This window comes from Anolis carolinensis, chromosome 4, assembly GCF_035594765.1.
Source record: "Anolis carolinensis isolate JA03-04 chromosome 4, rAnoCar3.1.pri, whole genome shotgun sequence".
NCBI lineage: Eukaryota > Metazoa > Chordata > Lepidosauria > Squamata > Dactyloidae > Anolis > Anolis carolinensis.
Genome location: NC_085844.1, coordinates 19,010,413 through 19,019,792, shown reverse-complemented (window position 1 = coordinate 19,019,792; position 9,380 = coordinate 19,010,413). Strand labels below are relative to the sequence as shown.

Below are 9,380 nucleotides of genomic sequence, written 5' to 3'. Positions count from 1 at the left end.
CATACCACTGGAAGCCATTTTGTCAGGTGCAGCTCGGGGCTTCATGGTACCCATAACAAACATGGGTCTATCCCAATTGGTTTCTGGACCTGTGTATTTGGCAAGTCATACACTGATGCAGTTTTCAGCTTAGAATATACGGATCCCTGGGCAGAGGTGATCAATATATCTGAGTTGTTATGGATAGATCATTTTCTGGTCAGGCCCGTATCAGAGCTACAACCTATCTATTAAAATGGTCTGCCCTCTAAGTCTAATGGTTCCTTTGAGATTCCAGTACACCTTAGAGGAATCTATGATTGATCTCACTAATGATCCTATTGAATTCCTGGTCAATAAGTGGAACCAAAATCTAACCAGGGCTATTGGCACGAGTGCTCCCAAATGTCTTCTCTGACCCGTTAGGAATCAGACTCTCTGGTATACAGAGACTCTCAGGGAAATGAAATGGGAAGGATGATGACTAGGGCACAGATAGCAGAAAACTCAACTTTTATGCAATGAGACATGATATAGAGAACATCTTCACTCCTATAAGGTGGCAATACATGCAGCAAATAATGCTTTCTTCTCTGCACGTATTGCACCTGTTAATTCACGTTCAGCTGAGCTCTTTGGCAGCCAGATTGGTTACAGGAACATCCAGGAGTGAACATATTACACCTCTACTGGTTGCCAATACTAAAGTCACTTTACTGGTTGCCAATTAATTCCCAGGCAAAGTATAAAGTATTGCTTTTGACTTTTAAAGCCCTATATGGTTTGGGTTCAGAATCTTTACAATGTTCATGTGTTTTCATTATGCTGTAACCTGCCTTGAGCCATAAGGAGAGGCAAGTACAAAATAAATTTTATTATTATTATTATTATTATTGACACAACGACGTTGTATGACACAGCAAACAAGATAGATATGCTGGATTTCGTTTCACAAAATCACAAGTCGAACACTTCCCAAGTGTCTAGGACTGTGTGATGTATTTTCGGATGATGCGTGCAGATCCCAGTAAGGTGGCCTTTTGCAGTTGGCAGATCGTAATTTTGTCAATGTCTATTGTTTCCAAATGCCGGCTGAGATCTTTTGGCACGGCACCCAGTGTGCCCATCACCACTGGGACCACCTGCACTGGTTTCTGCCAGAGTCTTTGAAGTTCAATCTTGAGGTCCTGATAGCGGCTGAGTATTATTATTATTATTATTATTATTATTATTATTATTATTATTACCCAGTCAGTTTTAAGTATAAAATTTAACCTCCATTTTACCTGTTTGCATTTGTTATGTGCATTTTAATATTGTTTTGTTCTACCTCTCTGTTTTAACTATGTTGTACCCCACCTCGAACCACAAGGAGAGGAAGGTAATAAATAAATAGCTGTTGTTGTCATTGATATAATTCTTTATTATATTTCTTTTCAATGGAAGAAACAAGTTATTGTAGCATTTTCCCCTATGAGGAAAGTCTTTGAAAACTATGGAATTTACAAAGAGAGGTGGGAGATGGCGCAAGATGGCGTCGGAGGGCAATTTGGAGAGGAAGTGGGACCAGTGCTTGGCTGACTCCGCCATCAAGCTGGGTGCTGGTTTTGGCCTGGGCATTGTCTTTTCAGTCATCTTCTTCAAAAGGAAAACCTGGCCCATCGCGTTCGGCTCCAGGATGGGCCTGGGCATGGCTTACTCCAACTGCCAGCTGACTTCCAGGCCCCACACCTCCTCCATGGGAGATTTGTCAAGGAGCAATGACAGAGGGGAAGAAAGCAAGACTTGGGGTCTCGTCTTCCCAAAAAGGTCCAAGCGCTCTGCTGACTGCTGCCTTGGGAAGCGCCCACCCGTTCTCCGGAAACAAATCGCGTTTTGTATCCAAAGCCAGGAAAAGGTGCTGTTCTGGGAAATAAAACAAAAAAGATGAAATGCACACACACACACACACACACACACACACACACACACACACACAAAGAATTTACAAAGTCTATCCACAATGTGGGTTTAGTTTATTCTACACTAAAATCGCACGGGGCTGTTTTGCATAGAAAACAGCCTTTTCTGCACAGAAAATAAAATTCCTAAACAAATCACACATATGTGACTATTGTATAGAACAAGTCCACAATTATAGCATTTTTGCACAGGAAATAATACCTCCTGCATGAAAAATTATATTTTTGAGGGGAAAACCCACATATGAATTTTGGGAGCCCCGGTGGCACAGTGTGTTAAAGCACTGAGCTGCTGAACTTGCAGACCGAAAGGTCCCAGGTTCAAACCCCGGGAGCAGCGTGAGCGGCTGCTGTTAGCTCCAGCTTCTGCCAGCCTAGCAGTTCGAAAACATGCCAATGTAAGTAGATCAATAGGTACCGCTCCGGCGGGAAGGTAATGGTGCTCCATGCAGTCATGCCAGCCACATGACCTTGGAGGTGTCTATGGATAACTCCAGCTCTTCGGCTTAGAAATGGAGATGAGCACCAACACCCAGAGTCAGACATGACTGGACTTAACGTCAGGGGAAACCTTTACCTTTACCTTTAAGTCCTGAACTGCAAATATCCTCATCTGTCCAGGCTTCTTCTCGTCAGGCTTTCTCAACATTCACAAATATATATTTAAAGTAGTCTTGCCACCCCCAAGATATTCTTTCCATGCCTGGTACAACTTTGGAACAATGAATTTCAATACAGTTTCTGCATCATCTTCAGCATGTCTGGATCTGTTCATTGTTTGGATGAGAATTGGCAATATCTGTCTACGTTGGAAAAGCATGGAATTATAAATCCTCCCCTCCCCTAAAAACCCTAAAGCTCAACTATCATTCAGTCCTTTACAATGATTCCAAGTTCCCCTTCTCTTTTTCCTCCAGTGATCCAAAGGAAGAAATCTTATCACCTACGCTTTAGTGTTTGCAGCCAAAATATGTACAGGCAGTTCCTGAGTTACAAACATCCAACTTATAAATGACTCATGGTCAAGAATGGGGGTGAGACAACAGGAAGTGAGAGAAATCTACCCATCCAAAGGGAAATTCACACCTCGAAGAGTTATCATGGGAAAAGGTGTCTCCACTGAAGCTGTATCACCAATCCTTGTTTCCATAACAAGCCACATTTTTCAAAATCCAATTATCACAGGGATGGAAAGTGAGGTGAAATCTTCTGAACAGGGGCACAGACAGCAAAACAAACACCATAGGGGTGTTAACCCTTCCCTATGCTACACAAAGCGATATATTTTTGGCTGGAGTTACACTTAAAAACGTACCTTTCTGACATACAAACAATTCAACTTAAAAAAAACCTACAGAACTTATCTTGTTCGTAACTTGGGGACTACCTGTATTATTTTATACAATGCAATCCCAATATTCATTTATTCATGATATTTCTATCCCGCCTTTCTCTACCCTGAAGGGGACTCAAGGCGGCTTTACATAAAGGCATCCAAGGACTGATACATGTAGTTTCATTTACTCATATCTGACAAATGTCTAGGTGTTTTCTATGTCCTCTGGGTATTTCTATGGTATGCTTCCCCCAAAGGTTGACCATAGCATTGTGCTGAAGGACCTAGTGATGATTAGAGAGTGTCTTTTTAAAGTGTTCCTTAGGTTCTCCAGTGAACCTCTATGGTGTGCTTCCGTTGGAGATCATTCATTCAGTAAGTTTTTCTATTACCCACAGTTTTGCATACACATATGAACAACATATCTGCCATGGATACGAGAGTGTGCTATCCTTTACAGCACCAATCATAGATATTGCCTTGTCTTGGTCAGAAATGGGGGTTATCTTGTTGCAACATTTTGACTTTTGCCATTACACACCGTCTCACTCATGAACTAGCACTACAATGTTCACAGGCTACACGAAGAGAAATGATGTGCTCTCAATGACATCAGTACTTCAGATAGATGCAGCTGTCCAGCCAACTTCTCCCATTCACCACAGCTTAGAGTGGAGATGAATAGTTTCTTCTTATGAGTCGGACTCAATTATAATTGCTGCCGTAGATAGCTGGCAACCATTAGCAGATGAGAGAAGGGTGGGGTGTTATGAAGAAACAAATCCAGGGAAGTCAAAAAGCAAGAATTAAAATATTTCCTATTGCTAAGATCTGAAAAAATATTGACTGTTCCAAAGGCTTAAATGTTATAGTGTGACCCTTGTGGTTTTCTCCCCAGCATCTCTCCAACTATTTCCTTTGATGAGTTGCCTGTAGTGTAATAAACTTTGGCAAAGAGATGGAAGGAAGAGAAAAAAAAACATACAAAAACTCCAAGCAGCTGGTCTCTTTGAAAGCTACGAACAAGTTGAATGGAAGTATAATTTGAAAAAAGAGATGTAGGGTGCAATCAATTACAGCAGTCCTCAAGTGATGAACACGATAGTTTCTGTAGATTTGTTTGTAAGTTGAATTTGTATTCAAGTTGGAACATGTACATTTCTTAAGTGTAATTCCATATATATGTATATGTATGTGTGTGTGTGTGTGTGTAGTATTAGCTTTGGCTTGCATAGGGAAGGGTTAACAGCCCTGTAGTGTTTATTTTGCTGTCTGTGCCCCTGTTCAGAAGATTTTACCTTACTTTCTGTCTGTGTGATAATTGGATTTTGAAAATTTTGGCATGTGTGGAAACAAGGATTGGTGAAGAAGCTTCAGTGGAGACACCTTTTCCCATGATAACTCTTTCAGGTGTGAATTTCCTTTAGGATAGGTAGATTTGTCTCACTTCCTGTTGTCTCACCCCCATTCTTAACTATGAGTTGCTTGTAAGTTGGATGTTTAAAACTTGGGGACTGCCTGTACTTACAATCCCCAGGCAATTACATGTCTCATCCTCCTCTCAGCCTGGGGAAGGCAAGCACCTTCCCTAGATTTAGAGGAGAGCTGTGGGAAAAACACACTGCTGCCAAGAGCAGCGTGTCTCTTCCTCCTCTCAGCCTTGGGATGGTGGGCCATCTTCCCCAGGCTGAGAGGAGAGCCAAGAGAGAAACATGCTGCTGTCGAGAGCTGTCCAGAGAGCTGTCGGCAGCTTCATGATTCCTCCTCCACTCAGCCTGGGGACCTGGCAGGCCACCATGTCCCCAGGCTGAAAGGAGGAACCCCCAAGCGCCAAATGCCCCCCTCATGCCACCCACTCATGCTAAATGCCCCACACCTGCACCAACTGTCCTCAGCCTCTGTCCACTCCCACTCCAGACCGCCTGCCCCACCCTGGTCCGTCATGCGGCCCCCATTCAAAAAAGTTTGCCCATGCCTGCTCTATGCAGTTTATTTATTTATTTATTTCCGATATTTCTACCCCACCCTTCTCCCCAAGGGGACTCAGGGCGGCTTACACAACTGGCAGGATCACTACCAGTATATCATAATACAATAAAATAATAAAACAGTTAAAATAGTTAAATAACATGATAAAATACAATATATAAAAAATTTAACACAACGCCGAATATATATGCCAGTCATCCATCAGACCTTGTGCAAGAGCCTTAATCCAATCCATGTCAACGCTAACTGAGTTCATTCATTAAACGCTTGCGCACATAGCCAGGTCTTCAACTTCTTTCTAAACCCCAGAAGGGATGGAGCCTGCCGGATGTCACTGGGGAGGGAGTTCCACAGCCAAGGAGCCACCACTGAGAAGGCCCTGTCTCTCATCCCCACCAACCGCGATTGTGAGGCAGGTGGGATCAAGAGTAGGGCCTCCCCGGATGATCTTAAGGTTCTCGTGGGCTGATAGGGGGAGATGCGTTCAGACAGGTAAGTTGGACCAGAACCGTTTATATGTGTGTTTTGCATTTCCCTACCTGGAACACATGGAAAACACTTTGTTTTTTGGGTTACACTGTAAAACCTCCATATGTCTCTTCAAATAAAACTGGAGGTCTTGTTTGTAGCACAACACTGTTGAAACTCTCTATACCTTGAATACCTTGAAGTTATTGGTTGGGATCATGCAACAGACAAATAGTTACAATGCATCTCCTGTTCTTATCCCCAAGGTCCACCTTAATATTCCGTAATGAAGTTCTGTGGCATTGACAAGCTGGACACTGAAAGATGATGCACCCAACTGCAACCCCACTCCTACAAGAAGCAGCACAGCAACTAGAAGCAAAGTCCCCTGCAAAGTCCTGCAACAATGCATCGGCACACCACTGTTCACTGGAGGGAAGAGACTGGGTTCATCATTGTTCAGTGCATCACTCACTAGCAACACAGAACCCTGTTTCTCAAAGCAGCTGGATTTTAGGTGTGTTTTGGTGGCATTTATTATCAGGCCAATAGTATCATGGTTATAAATACGTATGAATAAGAAATGGATATGAGATCTACAAGGACTAATCTGATGCCAGCTGTAGTCCCTTCATCAATGCAGATCATAACTTTTTCAAATTGTCAGGGTGCTCACAGTTGTAGTGGTCAATCTATGTTTTGGTAAATAAATTCTCCGCTCTGAGCTAGGAAAATACTTGGATGTCCACCATGAGTGACATACTGGAAGTCTTAGCAGCGTGGTAGAATCTGTCACAGCTGTGTCGGGGGGGGGGGGTATCATATTTTTTCTTTCTGTTGTTTTAAGGCTTTTTTTTTTTGGTTTTGACCAGGTATTCTCCATAAGCATGCATTTAAAGGGTGAGGTTTCTACTGAACCACAGACTTGCTTGGGGGCAGAGCTAGCAACTACTATAACTACATAACTGCTGCCTCAGCTTTTGAAGCTCTCTCTCTGAGAGCCAGATTTCCAGTTTAAATGGGTTAAAAGACTAACTCTGGGGTGGACACTCTGTTGTAATCTGCATTCGATGTTAGTCTTCTTGCCAGAAAACTTAATTGGCTGCACTTCCAGCAAGTCCAAACTGGTGGCTCTCTTGGGGGAAAAGGTCAACATATAGCAGCTACAGGTTGCACCATGAACTATTGGAACATCTTGATAGCAAGAGTAGATCAGCATTGGAACCAACTGCCCTCAGAAGTGATGAGATCTCCTTTTCTTGGTCTCTTCAAAAACCGATTAGACAGCTACCTGCTAGGGATGCTGTAGCTGGAGATTTGCATTGAGCAGAGGCTTGGACTTGATAGCTCATGAGACCCCCTCCAGTCTTAACTTAGGAATTTCAACTTAAATTAATTTTGAGGTCAATCTCAAAGTTTTTCCTTAAACATGAGCAATTCTGAGAAAAGATTGAAAAGTGAATGCAATTTCCCAGGGAAAGTTTCCCACATCCTCAAATAATTAGTAGCTAGGGGAAGGAAATAAGAATTTAAATGTGATTTGAATAGCAATAGTAAGAAAGAGATATGACATATTTCTCCTCTGAGAGGTTGGCAGAAGTTATTACTTTTGTGCCTTGGGGAAAGAGTAATTCTTTGAATTAACGTCTGTGTCAGTTTCACACCCATTTCATGTAGTTTTGCTATAGGCCAGCTCAGCCATGTGCGGAAGGAAATGTCCATTGCTTCTGGAAATGCACGTTGGTTGGTTGGCCAAAGGCCAATGTGTGACTTCACATTTTTCAGGTGCAGTTCTACAGGGCTAAACTAGCATGGCTGCAGAGGTTTATCAAGGTGTAAATACATCCGGGACAGCTGTATATTTAGCCAACGGGTTGCTGACTTGAACTTATTTCAGTTTAGCCGAAACTTGGCTAAACTGTTAACAATAGTTTCACTGCTACCCTCAACTGTTACAATAGATTTGCTGACTACTGATTTGCCTCTAGGTACAAAAAGCCCATATGCTCCTAGTTTGTGGAACACTTCCCCATAGAAACTTTGGTTGCCTTCTCTGTTCCTTGATTGATAGATAGACTTTTTCTTATTTATTCAAGTTGGGTATCCCATATCCAAATGACTGGGACCAAAAGTGTTTTCAATTTGCAAAGCCTGTATTTGCATATAGGTACATAATAAGATATATTGGAGATGCTTCATATCCACCTTTTACATATAGAATGAAAGTGATTTTATACAAAATATTTTACATAATCGTATGTATTAAACAAAGCTTATTTACACTGAACCATCAGGAAGCAAAGGTGTCACTATCTCAGCTACTCGTATAGATTTCAATTAAGATATGCTTAACCTGTACAGTCTTTAGGGCATTAATTGCTGGTTGTAGAAAGGTTTTTGAAGAGTGATGCAGTATATTTCTTATTTAGCTTCATCGTCCTATATTTAAATACTACTGAATGGCTCTTAAGTCAATACTGTTTTGGACAGGAGATTTAGTTTACCTTTTACTACTGATTTTAGCTAAACCATGGGGAAATAATTCTGTTTGCCCCCAAATTTTCCCAATTGGTATTGATGCTGCAGTGACCCTGTTAATACAACATACACCATATATATCATGTTGAGATTGCCATAACTGACCACATATTTATTCCTGTCAAATTCACATCACTGCAGTGTCAATAGGCTCCATATAAAAGTTTGCCCAAACACAAATCTTTGAAAATGCACCTGCTTTTATAACTATTATGAACTACTTTGTTATTGGGAAATTGGACCCACAAATTATGAATTATACAAAATTATGTGAAATGGTTACTACTGCACCGCAAGACCCATTGTGTAAACTGGACTTACCCTATTGTGCCCCCCAGAACTAACCCATTGAGCCCACAATGAACTCTTTTGCATATTACCACATCACATTCCTTTCTGGAGGGAGACATTAAACAGACTGACATTTCCAATGACAGATTATTGAATTTTCAGCTGCCAGTAGGAGCCAATCAATGAAGCTGATCCACTAAGTTCTCAGCCAAATGGAATGCAGATCCTAGCCAGACTGTTTCTTAGCTTATCAGGAGGTGACATGGGTTTTCTGAATAGCTGTCAAAATAAATAGAAATTCCCTGTATTTTCCATTGTGATGTCAGTACTTTAGAGTGCTTTTCTATACTGACAATCTTTCTAGCTAGGATGAATAAAAACCTCTGCTTTTGCCTTCTATCCATCCATGTCCTTCTGAACACTCTGGACTTTTAAACCCGCTATTTCACAGGTACTGAAATCACACAACAACTTATTCAACTGTAATAAGGGTGCAATTCTCGATAAAACTTTCTGAAACGTGTAGCTGTGAGTACAGCAGCAGTTTTCTGAGTTCATAGATTTTGCATCTACAAATTCAACAATTTGTGGCTTGAAATAATTTTGTGTTCCCCACAAAAGCACAAACCTTAATGTTACTATTTTATACAAGGTACATCATTTTATATAATATTATTTGAACATCCAGATATCTTGGTATTCTAGGACCAAACTCTGGCAGATACCAAGGTCCCACCGTAAAGATTACACATGCTCATATTTGTTACCAACAGGATTCTAGCTAGACATTCCATGAAAAATTAGACATTGTTAGGCCA

The 9,380-nt window shown here is 41.4% G+C and overlaps 1 pseudogene; it reads left to right on the top strand.

Annotated features, from left to right (window-relative positions):
- The first annotated feature begins 1,495 nt into the window (after positions 1–1,495).
- Positions 1,496–1,753, top strand: LOC100564072 (MICOS complex subunit MIC10-like; annotated as a pseudogene).
- The last annotated feature ends 7,627 nt before the right edge of the window (positions 1,754–9,380 follow it).